This window comes from Canis lupus, chromosome 11 (genome assembly GCF_048164855.1).
Source record: "Canis lupus baileyi chromosome 11, mCanLup2.hap1, whole genome shotgun sequence".
In the NCBI taxonomy this organism is placed as follows: Eukaryota; Metazoa; Chordata; class Mammalia; order Carnivora; family Canidae; genus Canis; species Canis lupus.
This window is the reverse complement of record NC_132848.1, coordinates 25780499-25799335: the sequence shown is the minus strand read 5'-3', so window position 1 is coordinate 25799335 and position 18837 is coordinate 25780499. Positions and strand designations below refer to the sequence as shown.

The 18837-nt window shown below is 46.8% G+C and overlaps 1 protein-coding gene across 2 annotated transcripts in view; it reads right to left on the bottom strand.

Annotated features, from left to right (window-relative positions):
• Positions 1-16064, bottom strand: part of TCF20 (transcription factor 20) — a 102911-nt gene extending 86847 nt beyond the window's left edge. Inside the window, exon 1 of one of the 2 annotated variants that reach the window (XM_072843681.1) lies at positions 15935-16064. The gene's annotated coding sequence lies outside the window, so the exon portion shown is untranslated. Of the gene's footprint in view, positions 1-15310; positions 15441-15934 lie in introns of those variants that run through there. The other variant, XM_072843682.1, reaches the window with a different exon arrangement.
• Between the last annotated feature and the right edge of the window lie 2773 nt (positions 16065-18837).

The following is an 18837-nucleotide window of genomic DNA, read 5'->3' as shown; positions in this document are numbered from 1 at the left end:
AGGAAATCTCCATACCTTGCTCTCAATTTTTCTGTGAACCTAAAACCACACTAAAAAATAAAAGGAGGGGATCCCTGGGTGGCTCAGCGGTTTAGCGTCTGCCTTTGTCCCAGGACGTGACCCTGGAGTTCCGGGATCGAGTCCCACATCAGGCTCCTGGCATGGAGCCTGCTTCTCCCTCTGCCTGTGTCTCTGCCCGCCCCCCATGTCTATCATGAATAAATAAATAAAATCTTTAGAAAAAAAAAATAAATAAAATAAATAAAAAGGAGGGTGCCCAGTAGTTCAGTTCGTTAAGCACCTGCCTTCAGCTCAGGTGAGGAAGGATCTTGGGGTCCTGGGATCAAGCTCATGTTGGGTTCCCTGCTCAGTGAGGAGTCTGCTTCTTCTCCCTTTATCCCTCCCCCTGCTTGTGCATGTGCTTGCTCTCGTGCTCGCTTTCTCTCACAAATATATAAAATCTTTAAAAAAGAAAGGCATTTTTAAAATACAAGTGTAGAAAAATACGTACCGAACTGTAAAAACAGTTATCTCTGGAGAGTAAGATTATACACTCCTGTATTGTTTGAATTTTATACCATAAGCACACACAAATTTTGTAACAAAAGGATACATTTCAATAAGACAGTTCAAAAAGTTAAACTAAAACACAATGCTAACATTCTTGACATTTTTTCTCTAACATATATAATTATTTCCATGTATAACTACTTCAACAAAAGTAACTATTTTCATATGACCATCTCTAAGAGTAGTGGGATTTTTTTCAAATTTCTGATTTGGTAGAGTCAAATCTTATTCTTAAAATAAAACGTTGTGAGGTATATATTTAAATAAAATGTGAATAAGCTGAATCAGGTCAGCAAGAAAAAATATACTGGCTTATGGACCTAAGTCTGAACATTTATAGATGGAAAGAGACAAAATTTCCTGTTCTCCTATTCTCAAATGACTTAATTTAGAATGAACTAAAACAGAGAAAACATTACTCTGCTCCTCCTTAGGAGCCTATATGACCTAGTAATTTGCTAATGAAATCAGATATATGACTTCTACATGGTTGATGCTGTGGCTTTACATCAGCAGAGACAGCTCTCGGGCTGTGTCACCACTGGGCTCCTGGAAGAGATTTCCTAACCACTCACTCACTGAGGAAGCCTATGCAGCAGATACATGTGAACCAGTATCAAATTTTAAGAATACTGGCAAAAAAAGTGAAGTAGAGATGATGGTTGGTCTGTTGAGAAGGATTCCAAAAATAATCTCAACTACTGTTAGAAGTCACTTCCAATTCTCTCTCTCTCTTTATAAAGATATTAGTGTTTTATTTTGGGGGGCTGGTTTTTATTTTAAGCCTTTAATTCCAGTTAACACAGTGTCATATTTATTTCAGGTGTGCAATACAGTGATTCAATACTTCCAATTTTCTTTAATAACATTTTTTAAGGTTTACATCTTAAACACAGGTATATGAAAAGCCAAAAAAACACCAAAAGAAATCATATTTACATTAAAGGATTCCTGAAATCTTAAAACCTAATATTTTGAATCTGAATATAAGTTGATTTTCTTAAATCCCCAAAACAGTAGACTGAGCTGGCATCCTTTGAAGGCTAAGCAAGATAAGTTCAGTAAGAAAAAGCAAGTAATAAACTCAAGGAACTCATTAATTCAGAAAGGGATCATGAAGAGAGAGTCAAAGGGAAAAAAGAAACTGAAGCTTCCATGGCATATTCCCTTGAGAGGTGGCAGCAAAATTCATTTATTAAACACACAAAAACTATTTGCTGAGCACTAACTACATGCCAAGCACTTCTCCTCCGGGCACGGGGGATATGATGGGAAACAAAGTCCCTGCCTTCACACAAATGATGTTCTAACAAGTAGGTCCCCAAATGGCAATGCCTGGGCTCCCCTCGCTCTGTTTCTACAATCCAAACCCAAACTACTTCCCTTCAAAGGGGTCATAACCTTATTCTGCAAGAGTTATCTCTCGGTTCATTCAAATTAAACCTAGAATTGCACTGTGACAGGTTAAGGGCACAGAATAATCTGGAGTCAGGATGCCCAATTCCAAATCCTGGCCCTGCTACGTTTTAGGTGAGACCTTTGGAAAGTCACTCAACCTCTGTTACGGTTTCTTCATCTAAAAAATAGAAGTAGGGATGCCTGGGTGGCTCAGTGGTTAAGCGTCTGCCTTTGGCTCAGGTTGTAATCCTGGAGTCCCAGGATTGAGTCCCACATTGGACTCCCTGCATGGAGCCTGCTTCTCCCTCTGCCTATGTCTCTGCCTCTCTCTGTGTTTCTCATGAATAAATAAATAAATAAATAAATAAATAAATATAAAATCTTTTTAAAAATACAATAAAAAATAAAAAATAGAAGTAATAGTACTACCTCATAGGACTTTTGTAAGAAAAAAGCAAGTTAACCATTCCTCAAGTGTTTAGAACAACGTCTAGCACTTAGAATTTATTACTTATATAAAGTAATTATATTAATTACTATTTAGTATTACTTATTCCAGTTTTTGATAAATAAAAGATCCTTGCCTATTTTAGAATCCAAGTGGGCTGATGCCAAAATTTCCTATAAATCTATTTCAACCAGTTGCTAAATTTTATATATCTTTCTCATGAAGACTAGAGCTTTGGGAAAACCTGAGCTTTGGGAAAACCTGAACAAGAAGAGGCACAGATATCAATCCATCAGCCCTCCCATCTCCTTCCCACTAGTCTCTTAATATCAAACTTCTCTTCACAAAACCTTGTTCCATTTATAAAAATCCAGTGCCATGGCCCAGATCCAAGGCCCATCACCAAGGGCTTCACTCAGGCTCACAGCCCCTTCTGACATCCCTTTCCTGTAATTTCCAAGTTTCCTAAACCTTGAGGTTTTTCTCTTTAAAATGCCACATAGTTGCAAGTCGTAGTTATTGAAAGACCTTCCCTTGGAATGCTTCTCCCCACTCATCCACTTAGCTCTCTCTCCTATCCATCCTTCCTCTCCTATCTTCCCACAGGGTCATGCTTACGTGTCTGTCCCTTCCTCTACAGTTTTCTTCAATATACTTCCCATACTTAAGCAAAAGTAAAGCACCCCCCCCCACACACACACACACACACTAGTACTCTCCTAGAACTCTGGCTACACCATTATTTTACCCTTATAGATCCCATATAGATTTTTTTAAGTGTGAATTTTCTGTGTCTGACTCTTCTACAGACATTGCACTCCAGGGGAAGGGAAGAGGTCTTATTTATTTTGCATTTCTGGTTCCTAGCACGCAAAAAGTTAGCAATCTCGGCTGAAGTGAAATAGAAATTTTCTTTTTCTTGCATTTTTGCTCATGTTTACTTCCTATAGGATTCCTTTTTGGCCTCAAGTTCCTTATCTTTAGAGATAGTCAACTTTCAGCACTTTGCTAGCCAATGTAAAAATAAATTTAATTTTTTAAAGAAGAAACATTTAATAAATGCCACAGACTGCAAAGTCATTCACTCCAACTCAAATTTCTCCTATTCAGTATGTTAAAACTTAAATCCTCTTCCACAGACTTCTTCAACTAAAAGATGAAAATTCTACCCCCATTATGTTTAAATTTATATATCCACTAGGAAAAAACAAAACAAGCTCACTGAATTCAATGCAACATACACATCTGTGCTTATGTCTGCTCCCTAGCACGCAGGTACCTGTACACGTGTGAGGTTCATCTACGCTGCCTGGGCACGCCGAGTTTATAGGAGTCATTTGGCAGGAATCCTGAGGGCATGTTCTCTACATACTCTGCCATCAAGCAGGGATTACTGAACATAAGTGAGTCTGTTCCACTGTTCAGGAGACTTTCCAGGAGAAACTGCTGGGGTTCCTCACAGAGCAGGGTGTGATTTGTTCACCTAAGCCGAGCACCCCACCCCATCCAACATCATCCGCTATTGTTTTCCTTCTCAGAGTTGAGAAACAGTGACCATCACTCTTTAACACACCCTAAGACCCTTGTAAACTCACTGTTCAGAATACTTCATCAGGCTTAATAAATTAACTTTGTTATTTGGCTGATATTTTCTGAATTTCCTCCCCCCACCCCATTCCTAAACCATTTTAGTTATTCTTAGGAACACTTTGCAAGTTCTTTTTACAACAAATCCAAATTTAACATTATTCTTTTTTTTAACGATGTATTTATTTATTGGAGGGAGGGAGTGAATGAGCATGCGTGGGGGGGGCGGCAGAGGGAGACAGAGAATCTGGAGCCAACTCCCACTGAGCACAGAGCCTGAGACAGAGCTTGATCTCACAACCCTGAAATCAAAACCTGAGCCAAAAATCAAGAGTCTGACACTTAACTGAGCCACCCAGACGCCCCTAAATTTATTATTACCTTAATACCTACTATGTGGAAAAGAGAAATTAAGATTAACAAGGCATGGTAGCCACCTAAAAATACACAATTTTGCGATGAAATAGACACATTCTATATCAACTGTGATGTAGGACATATCTAACTGCAACATATGGATAAAGACAGAGGACCATGGGCACTGCAGAGCAGAGCCTCAGAGGCAAAGCTGGCGTTCACTCTCAGTGCACTGACAGGCAAAATGCCAGGTGCTGGGGCTCTAAAATAAAACACAGCCTTGACTGCAAGGATCTTACCGCCTAGTACAGTGGTATTCGAAAACATTTTGCAGTTTTTCCAGCAAAAGTCTTACAGATACCCAAAGCGAAGAGAGAAATGATAAAAGTTGCTGAGACTGAGCTGGGAAGAGGTTGATTCTCAGTCTTCCGGCCAAGCCAGGCCACCTGGGCCCCAGCCACCTCCATGGACCTGCAGTAGCCCAGCGCTGAGGGATTCAGAGTGCCCCCACCTTACCCTGCTCCTCTGATATAACACTTAGAACACTGCCACCTACCTAACCGTGAATTCTACATAAGTACTGGTTAAATAAAACACGAGAGCTCTGGAATAATTTACAAATTACCGGCCTAATGAATGGGAATGGCAGGGGCTTATGGGGAAGGAGTGGAATCACCAGACACAAGGCAGGAGAAGCTGAGTCCCAATCACTGGAATCTAAAACTAGACCACCAGCTGTAAAGGTCTAATCAGTTCTCAAAACTCCCAGGAGGTGGAAAGCTCATCTTCACTACTTTCTACTCCTCCCTGTAATTCCTGCATCCTTAGTCAGCTCTGTCTGCTTGCCACAGCAGTTTCCCAAAATCTTTCTTGCATTCTTCAAGCTTCCAATCCCGTCACTCACTCGTGTCCCTCAGCAGGATCTTCGCAATGCACAGAAAAGTGCTCCTTACCTTCCAGCCCTTGTGCCCATCTGTTTCCCACCCACACACCTCTGCTTTCCTCTGGGAGGAGTATTCTTACCACCCGGAACCAATGCCCAGGGGGCCCTGACATCTCCAGGAAGCCCCCCGCACCCCTCCCCCCGCCATCCAGCGCACCCTCCTGCATTCTCAACACCATCTTGTACTGTTCCTTCCCACCTGTTTGTGCATGCTCTAGTTCTCACACATTTTCACAAATGTCTTCTCTCGACCCCAGACCCTCCCTGCAGCTATTTTTTTTTTAACTCTCCTTTAAGAGACAAACTTTAGGATGATCTGACCCCAAACTTACTGTCTCTCCTTCTTCACCTCACTTTCTCGTGAACACACAACAAGTTGGCTTTAGTTACCTCTCCCCTCCCAGCTGACACTTCTGGGTAATCTTGGCTACCACCCCTGACTTGAAACACTTTCTGTCCTCCTGCCATGCGCTCTGGGTTTTACTCCAAACCTGTCTGGTTGCATCCTCTCTGCTCTTGAAATACCGCCCTGCTCCCTTAAATGTTCACATTCCTCAGAATCTTGTCCTCCCCTCTGAGCACTTGTCATTATTAGCAACAATAATGGGGGTGGGGTGTCTAAAATTATGAAAACCCCTAAGTAAAGGCTGAACTCTATCAAGTCCTCATTACTGGTGGGAGATGCTCAGCACTCAGGCTGAAGAAAAAGCAGCCGCTTCTCTACCTCTACATACTTACACCTCGTCCACCCCTGAGAGCAATCCCACCTATTCCTAGGCTGGACCACATGAGCTAACCTCCCAATTTTGGTCTATAGCCCAGTTCCTTCTCCTAAATGTCACATCTGTGCCTCAAACACTTGTTGCCTTCCTCAAACTTAAGTCCAAAACTAAATTCACCACTTTATACCACGGTTGTCTTTTCTCCATCATTTTCTATTTCAATGAGTGGCACCACCATGACCCAGGTCTCAAGCCCGAAAGGCTTTACTCTCCTTGGCCCCTTCTTCTCCCTCACCTCCAAAACAGTCTCATCACATCACCACTATCCCTGACACCTTTGCTTAGTCAATACTTTTGCCCCATGTGGGCCAAATACCGCTCCAGACGCTAAGAATACAGCAATGAACAAGTCAAGTTTAATCCCAGAGGGAGGAGACTGGCAAACAAATAAAAGGCCAGGATCATTTCAGAATTGATCAAAGTTATGAACAAAATAAAACTGAGTGATGTGATGGAGCACTACTTTGGGCAGAGGGCCAAAGAAAACTTCCCAGAAAAGGAGACATTTAAACTGAACCTGAACCACAAACAACTCTCACACATATCTAGAAGGAGGAGTGCTCCTGGCACAGGGAGGAGCCAAGTGTAAAGGGCCTAAGGCAGAAATGAACTTCAGGTGTTCAAAGAACAGAGGGAAGTCAACAAGGCTGGAAAGCCCAGTAAGGAGGAGGCCACCACACACGGGCTCAGAGGGAAATGGGTCAGAGAGGCCCTTGCTGGCCACCATGAAAGCAGTGGAAAGCTACTGGAGGGCTGTGGGAAGACAACTGACATAACCGAATTTGAATTTTTAAAGGTCACTTTAGCTGATAAGTGGAAAAAAAGGTTTGGGAGGAGGCCAAAAATAGGGGGTTTGGAACACCAGTCAGGAGGCTAAAATACAGTCCGGATAAGAGGGGATGGTACTTGAGATGGGAGAAACAAATTCAGGATATATTTTGGACATAAAGTGAACAGGAATTGCTGAGTTTTTAAATGCTGAAAGTGAGAGGGAAGGGAAAGGAATCTTGGAAAATTCCTAGGTTGTTTGTAGGTATAATGTACAGACAGTAAGATTACGTACAGTATATGATCCAGTCAGATTTGATGACTATCAAGACTCAAAATATTCCCATCACTCCAGAAAGTCCTCTCATGCCCTCTTCTCAGTTACTCCTCTTCCACCCAAGAAGCAACCACTGATCTGATTTCTAGTATCATAGATCACTTCTGCTTACTTAAGACCTTGTAAATGGGATCATCCATTATGTACTTTCTTGTGTCTGGCTTTTCATTCAGCATCAATACCTGTGAGATTCCTCCTCACTACATATATCAGGATTTTACTCCTTTTTACTGCAGAGTGGTCTTCAACTGTATGAATTCTCCCGCTGATGGACATCTGGACTATTTACAGTTTCTGGCTACCATGAACAAAGCTGCTATGAACATTCTTGTGTAAGGCTTATTTGTGAACATATATTTTTCATTCCTCTTGGACAAATACCTAGAAACAGAATTGCTAGGTCACAAGGTAGACATACATTCAGATTTTTTTTAAAGATTTATTTATTCGAGAGAGAGAGAGAAAGAGAGAAGGTGAGAAAATCCAAGCAGACCTTGTGCTGAGTGTGGAGCCTGACACAGGGCTCGATCCCATGACTGAGATTATGAGCTAAGTTGAAACTAAGGGTCAAGATCTTTAACCCACTGTGCCACCCAAGGTACCCCATACATTCAGCTTTTTTTTAAAAAAAGATTTTATTTATTCATGAGAGACACATAGAAAGGAGAGAGAGAGAGAGAGAGAGAGAGAGAGAGAGAGGCAGAGACACAGGCAGAGGGAGAAGCAGGCTCCATGCAGGGAGCCTGGCGTGGGACTCGATCCCGGGTCTCCAGGATCAGGCCCTGGACTGAAGGCAGCGCTAAACTGCTGAGCCACCCGGGCTGCCCTACATTCAGCTTTTGAAGAAACTTCTAAACAGTTTTCCAAAGTGGTGGCATCATTTTACACTCTCATTAGCATGAGATGGGAGTCCCTGGCCGGCTGACTCTTAGGTGCTCTGCTTGAATAGGTGGAGTTCTATGCCACAACCGAACTCACAGTCTTTCAGCTCTTCAAAAACATTTCTGTATCTTTTTGCTAGACCTTTGTAGATGAACTCTAAGGACATTTTTCCTCCTTACCCTGTCATCCCCTTTGCTGCCTGTCTCATGCTATTCATTCAACAAATATCCCGAAGGATGAAAAAGGTGGGGTGGGCCAGAGTGTTCAAGGCTGAGAAAGTCCCTGAGGTGGAAAAGAGCTGGGTGTCTTCTCACTTCAGGAGACGTGAGAGAAAGTAAATGTGGCTGGAGGGCAGCAAACAAAGGCAGCAGGAGGGGTGGTGGTCAGAGAGGCAGGCAGGGTCCAGGGTATTGAGGGCCTTGTGAGAAATGGGAAGGAGCTGGGATTGTCTTCCAAGTACTATGAAAAACCATAAAAAGATTTTATGTGAAGGAGAGCCAGACAACTCTTGGCCACTCTGGGCAATGCAGACGAGAGACAGACAGGAGTAGAAATGGAGAGGCCACACTGAGAGGCAATCATAGTGTTCCAGGTAAGAGATGATGGTGGCTCCAAGAGCAGTGGCAGTATATTGGAGACAGTATAAAAACAGCACTGACTTGGTGATGGGTGACATACAGAGAATGGGTAGAGAAAGGGAGGACTCTAATTTGGGAAGCTTGGTGGCTGGTAAAGCCACTTATGGAGAAGGGGACAGATGAAAAAGAAAGAGCTTTCAAAGGATATGTTCAGTTTTGGACTTATAGCAGCTCAAGCTACTAGTGACATATCCAAGCAATGTGTCAAGCAGGAGCTGGAAGAGCTAAGAGAGGATCTGGCTGAAGAGATCTGGGGGTCAGCAGCTCGCAGATAATCAAAAAGCCTGGGGATATCTGAGAACACCTGGAGAGAGCCTATACTAAAATACAAGGGTTCAGAGAACACCAACGGTCAAGCAGAAGGGGAGGAATGAGCCGCAGAGGTGGGAAGGGACAGCAGAGAGACAACTGGGTGGATGAGGAAGTAAATGATCCTCCTTTGAGAAGCTGCTAATGACCTTTTTTTCCTTTTTTTTTAAGATTTTTAAGTTTATTATGAGAGAGAGAGAAAGAGAAAGAGCGCACACCTGCGCTATGTACTAAGGGTGAGGAGAGGGAGAGGGATAGAGAATCTGGAGCAAACTCCCCACAAAGCTCGGGCCCAATGCAGAGCTCGATCTCATAACACCGAGATCATGACCAGAGGTGAAATCAAGAGTCAGACACTCAAACAACTGAGCTACCCAGGGCCCCATGTGATCTTTCAAGTTAGGGTTACACATCTTGGTAGAGCACCTTATACCCCTTCATCAGAGCACTTCTGATACCCCTGTTTAAGTGCCCTTATCTACTGGGCAGATAATTGAGATATGAGTGTACTCTAAAATCAATACACTTAAATAAAATAATAAAATAAAGTCAATACACTTGGCAGGAACCAGCCCCACTCTAGTCCAGTGTCTTGGTACACGCACAATGCTGAATGTTGGTGTAATGGACAACTACCATTCACTGAGTGTCCCCTATACATAGTACACTCCACTGTATACTTTTCCTATGTTCCTTTTCCCAAAGGCCCCATTTTACAGATGAGGAAACTGTGGCTCGGGCAAAATGTCACTGCCAAAGTGATAGAGCCAAACTATAAGCATACATGCTCCTTCATATGTTCTGCTGCCTTCCATAAAGTGCCCATCACATGGATTCTACAGTAGGAGTGCCCTCTCACACTTCAGCCAAAGAGATACAAAAGCTGCCCCTAGGTAACTGGCCTACCAGAGCTCTAAGTCAGGGAAATGTCCAGGGAAGTAGCTCTGCTCGTCAAGAATCCCTGCTCTTGTCAGGCATAGTGAATAATCTCCAGATTCCCAAAGTGATGTTTCCTATTTCTTGTGCTTTTGAATGTAGAAGTGAAATCTTCCATGAAACTGAGGTCTGGAGATGAAAAAACAGGACTCCTAGGGCCTTAACTTTTGAATTTTAGAACTCAATTTAGCCACATTTCAGAAATATCCCCCTATATCTAAAGGGTCTTATTCTAACTTCACAACTAATGCTAAATATGGCATCCATTCCAGATCAAGACATTATCAGGATGAGATTATGTCTCAGGAGGGCCTGAGAAACCAATACTACATACTGTGTGAAAAACAACAATGGTATAATATTCTTTTCCATACTCTAATTTTCAGATTAAAGTGCTGTCTTTGCCCTGATGACTTTTTTTTTTTTTTTTTTTTTAAAAGAGAGACAGAGAGTCTGTAAGGTGGGTGGGGGCTGGGGGGAGAAGAAGAGAGAATCTCAATCAAGCAGGCTCCATGTCCACTGTGGAGCCGGATGCAGAGTTCCATCTCACAGCCTTGAGATCATGATCTGAGTTGAAATCAAGAATCTGGACGCTTAACTGAGTCACCCTGGCACCCCAGCCCTGACTTCTTAAGATTGGAAATACATGGGCTTTCTTGTAAGTGGGTACATTAGTACCCAGAGACTTCCTTTCTTTTTCCACTCAGGAGCAACTGTTAACTAGCAATCTTCTGGTGAGAGCACCACTATGGTGGAAAGAACACCAGCCTAGCTGGCAAAGAACAGGGTCCTAATCTTGACTCTGTCAGTGTAAAGCTGCATGAATTTGGAAAGTTACCACCTTCCTCACCATCCCTCCCAAGCTGTAAAGCCAAAGGGCTAGCCTAGCTGCTTTCTTAGGTTTCTCTCAGCTCTCTAAAGAACTCTAAAATCTGAGAGCACAGACAGGGTAGGTGAAGGCATGCAGGATGCAGCAGGATGAACCCTCTAGGCGACAATTAATTAACAGCCTCTCTGACCTGCAGTGTTTTCCTCCATGCCAGAGCCCCCACACACACACCCTCCCCGTCAGGCTCTGAGCCAGCCTGGCTTCCTTCGACAGCCCCCCACCCAACTTCCAGTCACTTGGGATCCTCCATCTGATGCAACACCAGCAAAGTGCCTTGCATACAGATGTTACTAATATTTGCTGGCTTCCTTTGAAGCTTTAACAAAGTATGATGATTACAATGCCCCCATCCAACTGCCCAACAGAGAAACATACACACAACTGAAGGACGTTTCCAGTAATGCCTACCACTCACCAATATTATCACACATCTCTACTTTAAAAAGAAAAAAAAAGAGAACCACCTTACACTGGGGGTAATCATTTCTTTCTTTTTTGCCCTTTACAGGGTACCATTAATGATCCATCTTTAGCTCTTTTGAGCCAGGTCCCCATTCACAAAGCATGAAGAATAAACAGAGGAAAGACTTCAACCCACTTCTATTCTTTGGATTATTCTTCTCAAGATGCTCAGAGCTAAAACAAATTATTTAATGCCATTTTCATCCATCCCACAGACCAAGTTTGACTGTCCTGCTGGCAAAAAAGGCTTCAGAAGAGGGAACATCTATTCTCACATAGCATCCCAAGGCACTATCCTATTGTCTTTGTATTTATTCTCTTCATTGTTATCACCACTTGACATTCCTATTTACTTACTGTTTACAGCCCACCTCCAGAGCAGGTTCCTTTTCTATCTTGCCTACCACTGCATCTCCCATGCTTAGAAAAGCGCCTATAATACCTGCTAAGGAAAACTAGAACACACTCAGAGGACCTCGGTTCATATTGAGGGATGTGATGTTCAAACAGGGAAACCATCTTCCAATCAAGCTGGCATTCAAGTGTTCCCATGAACTTCCACCCTTTCCTACAGAACAGCTTACATGTGCATACTACAGAAAGGATATTTCCTCCTATAGCTAATGTTTTCTCTTTCTTAACTTCCCCACAATGAAGCATCAGATAACAAGCCACAGATACACCAATAAGTCACTTCTTAGTTCATCTTCCTGCTGGGTTGTGCGCATTACCTACAAAGCAAATGTAGCTCTAACACAAAAAGTACTGATTGTGTTTGTCACCATGAGAAGCTTTTCACCCACACCGCACGCATCACAGGTATTAAGAGGGCCTTAAGCAGCCTAACTAATAATAATAAAGCTATCCAATCTAAGTGTAATGTGACCAAATGATGCTCTATGAAAGCCGTGACTTCATTATATTTCAAACGTGTAACTTTGATGTACAGTTATACTCCAACATAAACAGAGTTTTACTGTTTTGCTTTATTTTGTTACTTTTACCTCCACAAAACGAAAATGAAGGCAGAGGAGTCAGAAAGCCCAGACAGATCTAATGAGCGCTAAGGTGCCTGGAATACAAGCAACCATGAAGAGAGCTTAAGGCATAAGGGACTGTCTTGGAAATGTATCTTTTCAGTCCCATCTGGTCAAACAGAGCAGTCACCACATAATATGATTCCTGTGTGGTGTAAACCTGCATGGTAGCAGACAGGAAGAGAGACAGCCCCTCATGATATTCTTTGAGCTGATCTGAGAAGTTTCAGGCTCAAAGACAGAATGGCAGAATTGGGAAGGAAAGAGAAACTTTTTAGATTAAATCTCAGGTGCACTAGCAAAACTGGCTAGTTATAGGGAAAGTGAAAGTTTATAGAACTTCCAGGGGTCACTAAACCAGAGTCTGGTTTGTTCGGTGGCATAGCTGCAAAAACCATGCTTTCTAGTATTTTTCTCAAGTCCAGATTTCCATTTCATTATAACTTAAACAAACAAAAAAACCAGGAACAGGGCACAGCAGAAGTATGGATTCCAAGGCCAATTTACCACCAATTGGTGTGTACCTTGAGCAGGTAGTAAGCTATAATATAACAGATTTGGTAAGGCTTTGGAACCAAGCGAGGATGGTCACATCCAATCTCTGACCCTCACTAGCTCTGACACATCTCAGGAAAAGGAGAAACCATTTACCTCTCAGGTCTGCGGGGTAGATTTTGCAAGACAAGCTAAAATACCTAGGACAGAAGCTAGCATACTGGATTTAAACAACAACAACAACAACAACAACATGACACAAATATTAGCATCCTTGCCTATCCATATGAAGAGAAAGTTGCACTCACCAGAAATTAATTTCTTGATCTAAATGGATGTAATTTAAACACATTCCATTTCATCTTATGAAGTTAAAGAAAAAAATATACCATTAAAAGGCTATGGAATCTAAAACCCATATCTCTTAACATCTTACTACCTTAGCAACCTTCTCTCATGCACACACACGAATCACCTCTGCAGAATGAGAGTTTTATAATAATCTCCTCATTAACTTATAACACAAATATAAACATATGTGAGTGTGAAAACTGCTTATAACTTAAGTAACTGGGACTTTTAAAATCCCACACCAAACACTAGGTAGTAATTCAAATACCCACCCAGAATAAATTACTTATTTTGAGAAATTCCAAATATTTAATCTGTGTAACCATATAAAAGTGTCTACCAACATGACAGGCCCGAGAAAAATTCTACCATTTTCAAAGCTGACACCAGGAACACACCTCCCCTTGCTGAGACCCTTTTTGAGACTGTACAGACTGAATTAAAAAAAAAAAAAGTGATAGAAGATACATTATACCACATTAGGCACACATCCTCCAAGCATCACAGTACCAGAAATTTAAGACAAACAAGACCAAGGCTGAAGCTGGTCTAGAAGGGCTAAGCAGTCAAAAGCATGGCCTAAGGCTCTCACACACCATAAAATCAGTGAAACTAATTGGGGTTCTGCAGCATCTGAGAGGAAGCATCGGCTACCATTAAGGAATAAATTGGGGATGCAAATAATTAGTGCACCCTGAGGTGACAGTTAATTCCACCAGCATACCATTTCACTGGAGATATTATGGAATTCCACTTTATCCCTACTCTGAGAATACTGAAGCTGGAAATTTCAAAAATTAGCCAAATGCCAAATATCCCTTCAAAGAATTTTAAACAATTCCCTGCATAAAAAGATCTTGGAACTCCTTGGAGCCAACCAACATACACAGACCCAAATACACTTAAACATTATCCACGCTTCAAAGTAGTCAAACATTCTCTAAAATCTTTCTCTTGATAACTTCTTCTTGTACAAAGACAAAAATACAAGGCATATTCAGCATCAACTATAACACAATACGCTTTTTGAGAAGCAAAGAACAGTATTTAGATTTGAGGAAACAAATGCTGACCAAAGTTGATGCTCTCTCTGCTGAAGAAGGAAGAGGCTGGAAACTAAAAAGTGGGACAAGATCTTAAAAGCCAGGTAAGAAACATCCTGCTTTTCTCAAGACGACTGCCTATGGCTAAAACAAAAGCACGAGACACACCAAGAACAAACATTAAAAAACAAAAACAAAACAAAAAACCACATACACACCAAAAAAAAAATTCTACCCAAAACCCGTGTAGTGTTTGACCTGGGAGTCCTCATTTAACAGATAAGGAAATTGGGAGGCTTGAGAGAGTGGGTAACCTGGCCAGGGTTACAGTTTATTGGGGGGCAAAGCTAGAAATAGGTTCCTGGTCTCCCAGGTCGGACTTCGGAGCAGTTTCCCACTCCACCATGTGAGACGTTCCGCTGCCACCCCATGTAAGACGTTTCATAAAAGTCTTCACTGAGGCTGTTAACATAAGGGTCCAATTATCATTCAAAGATCTGCCTGTTAGATAATAGCTTGAAAAATTCCATCCATTTTACAGCAGTTACCAGAGTCATCGAATCTTGGAGGGGGGGAAAAAAAAGCAAAGAGGAAAAGGGGGGGGGGGAGAGAAAGTCCTAATTTTGATCTGTCCCCTAAGGGCAAACGAAAGGGATGCCTACAGACGAGCAGATCCCTAGCTCTAGCATCCACACCACAAACACAGACAATAATCCCCACCCACAGGCCCGGGAAGGCGACCGCTCCGCGCCCCCCCCCCCCATATACTAAATTCCACTCCCATCCCGGCGCGCAGGAGACATTCCACCTCCTATCGCTGCCAGAGCCCGCTGGGCCGATGGGCCACGCTCCCTCCACCACCACTACCCCCCCCCCCCCGCCCCCGAAAGAAACGAGGAGCTTCAGCCTCAGGTCCCCACACCCCCACACCGGCGCTCGCTCGCACCCGGGACCGCCGGGTCTAACAGTCGCCCGGCTCTCCGCGGCGGGGGAGGGGGAGAAACCCCACGCAGGAAGTGTGTCCCGCGCTCCGCCCCCCGCCCCCCGCGCCGGGACCCTGCGCCCCGCCAGCCGGTACCTGTCCTCCGCCCCCAACAGGCGAGAAGCCGCCGCGTCCACATGGCTTCAGGTGTTCACATGGCAATAAACGGGCCCCCGTCCCTCCCGCGGCGGGGCGCGCTCCGACTCGCGGGCTCCGGGCGCCGCTCCCAGCCCAAGCCCAGCCCGCCCGCCGGCCTCGCCCCCAGCCGCCACCGAGAGGCGAGCGCCGCGGGCCGCCGGGGGTGCCGGGGGTGCCGGGGGGGCAGCGCCGACCCGCGGACCCCTGGGCGCCGCCCGCTCACACCCGCCGCCTCCGCACCCCAGGCCGCGACAAGCAGGTACCTTCCCCCGACTGCTGGCCAAGCCCCGCCGGACTCCGCGGCCAGCCCGAGACCCCCCGGCGCCCCGACGCCAGGCCGGGCCCCTTCCCCCCGCACCCCCGGGCCGGGCCGCTCCCCTCTGCGCTCCCCGGGCCGGGCCGCTCCCCTCAGCACCCCGCGCCCCGGCCTCGGAGTCCAGGGGGCTCCGCACTCCCGGCCGACCGGGCTAGGACCTCTGCCCCCGGCCCCCAGCCCGGAGCCCGGAGCCCGGAGCCCCGGCCCGGCCCCAGCCCCTCAGCCCTGCCCCCTGCCCCTCCCCCTCAGGCCCGGGCGGCGGTTACCTGCGGGAGCCCCCCGCCCGGTCCCTCGGCCTCGGCCGGGGGCGGGAGGGGAGGGAGCGGCGGCGGCGGCGGCGGCGGCGGCGGGCGGCGCTGCGCGAGGTGGGGGTGGGGGAGCCTCCGCCGCCTCCAGCTCCGGCGCCCGGGCCGGCGGCGGGGCGGGCCGGGGCCGTGGCCCCTCGAGCCTCGCTCCGGCCCGCGCGCTCGCTCCCCGCTCAGGCGCGCCTCAGGGCGGGCTCCCCCGGCGGAGGCCGCGGCCGCCTCGCAGGGGCCGAAGGCGGCTCGGCTCGGGGTTTTTTCTCTCCATTCTCCCAACACACAGGAAATAACAGAGCGTCAGGTGACGGCGCGCGGCCAATGGGGAGGCTCGGGGCCGCGGCGCGCGGGCGGGCGGGAGGGCGCGCGGCGGGGCGGGGCGGGGCGCGCGGCGGGGGCGGGGCGGCGGGGGCGGGGCCGGCGGGCGCGCGCGTGCCCACCCGCGTGCGGCGGCGCCGAGGCCTGCGCGCGCCGGGCCGGGGCCGCGGCGACCCCCGCGCGGGGGCCCGGGTCGCGCGGGGGGGCCCCCGGCAGCTGCCCGGCGCCGCGCGTGCGGCCGGCGGCTCGCCCGGGCCATCTTGGCCGGCGGCTCCGGGCCGTCCTGGGAGTGGCCGCGAGCCAACTTTCTGGGGACTTGGTGGCCCGGAATCCCTCCCTGGGACCTCTGGAGTTCCCTGGAGCCTCCGACGCCAGAGTCGCGCTCTGGCTTCCTGGGAGCCCGCGGGCGGGGGCCTGGCCTCCTCCGGGAACCTGCTCGGCGCGGCCCGGCACGGGGGCGGCTCCTGACCGCCAGGCGCCCTCCGGCCCCGCGGGCCTGGTTCCCTTCCCTCCTCCGCCCCTTAGCGCCGCGTGTCCTTGGATGAATGACTTAGGCTCTCTAGATAGCAGACAACTTCCTCAGTTTCCTCCGCAATAAAAGCGGGGAGCTGGGAGGCCCACCAACCTCGCATGTAGGAGAGATACTCACGGAAAGCCAGTTGCCTTCGCCCGCGGCGGCATTAAAACGCTGCAACGCCTGGCTGCCTGGACCCAGGGTCCAGAATTAATTTGGAGATAAGGTGGAGGATTTGCGGTGCCAAGGCCTCAGGCCGTTCCCAGCCTTCTGCAAACCTCATGTATGTTTTATGGAGCAAAGGAATGGCTTGGCTTTTTTTCTTTTATTTTTTTTTTCTTTTTTTTAAGAAAACCTCAGTTGTAGAACAACCGCTGAGTTGTTTGTTCCCTGTGACCCACTGCTATCAAAAAGGAGAAGGCCAGTGAGGGTAGGATGCGTTGAGAGTGTTTGTGATCTTACTTCTGACTCACCCAGAGATCCGGCCAAATTTCTGTCCAGGCTCTGGGCCTCAGTTTCCCACTGGTATAACAGAAAGGAGGAGAGTTTGAACTAGATGCTCCTAATGTTGGCTAAAATTTGTGGATTCCAGTTAGGCCCCCATCTACCCTAGATGTTAGGGGAGTATGTGGCTTCCTTTCCTGAAGCAACCCAACTTGAAAGTAGATTGGAATTGGAAGAGTGCTTTGGGCAGCAGGTGGAGGTTGATAGGAACCAGGTGTGGCCTGGACCCAGATTTCAGTATATTTGAGGTTACAAAGCTCCCCTGAGCCTGGCTCTGCTCTTTCACCTCTAGCCTCACCTAGCTACAGACACAAATGCTTTGCCTCACCTCAGGCCACCCAGGGAGGGTCCGTGCTGTGGCAACACCTGCCCCCCAGTAAAGGGATCTGATGCAGAGCCTCAGTTGGTTCTGGCACCTCAAGAGGATGTGGTTGGGGAAGGCAGTGATTTCTGCTGGCTTCTGTCCAATTTCACAAAGTGGGGGCTGGCTCCAATGTGGGTCAGGGCTATTCTTGGAGACTTGATTCCCCAACACCTCTTGCATGCCAAGCAGGGTGCTGGGCTCTTCCGGGGCCTAGCTGAAGAGGCTGCTAGGCCCTGCCCTCTGACTGTTCCATTGTTCTGTGAGTTTCATTTTCAAATTCTTTGGCACTCAGACTTTTAAAAGACCAGCCTTGGCTTCTGCTTAGGTCAGGGCTACAGAGGGAAAGGATGGGGGGACTCTCAGCACAGATGCATGTTTTCTGGACAAACCTGGAAGGATGCAGGGGAGCTTTCTGAGCACTGGGTGTTAGATGCACCCTTAGTTTCTTGAGAAAACTCATGAAGGGAAGCCCTTTTCCTTAGCCTCCTGCACCATCCTGCCTTCCTTTTCCATCCTCCTCAGCTCACTCAGGTCTCAGACAGAGGAACTGCAACATGAAATGGATGGCCACAAACTATGTAGAGAGCTTCACTCAAAAGGAAAGAATGCAGATAGAGACTTAAGTCCAGGCTCTTGTTTGCTCCTGCCTCCCATCCTGGGACTGATTCTCCCATCCTGGGCTCCTCCCTCCCAACCCTCTTGGACCCTGCCAGAACATTGCCCAGGCAACCTCTACCTGGAACCTTCCCCAGTCCCAGGGCAAGGCCAGCCTGGATCTCTTCACCCCTGGTGCCCTGTTACTTTTCCTTCTGGTACCATTTGGAAAAAGAACCTGTGGGCATTATGGCCGAAAGACAGATATGGGTTACTTCCGGGCTGTGTAGCCTTGGACAAATCACTTTATCTTTCTGAGCTCTGCTTTCCATAGTCGTAAAAGGGGTAATAAGATATCATGGGAGCCTAAAGAGATCTGCATGAAGAATTCAGTACAACACCAGGCACATGGTAACAACAGCTACCATTCCACGATACGGCCACAATAGGACACATGAGCAGACTGAGGCTCAGAGGGCAAGTTACTGCCCAAGATCCTACAGTGGCTGGAGCTCAACGGGGGAACTCCTCTTTGATCACATTAGAGTTCCTCTATTGTTCTCTTGCCTTCATCTA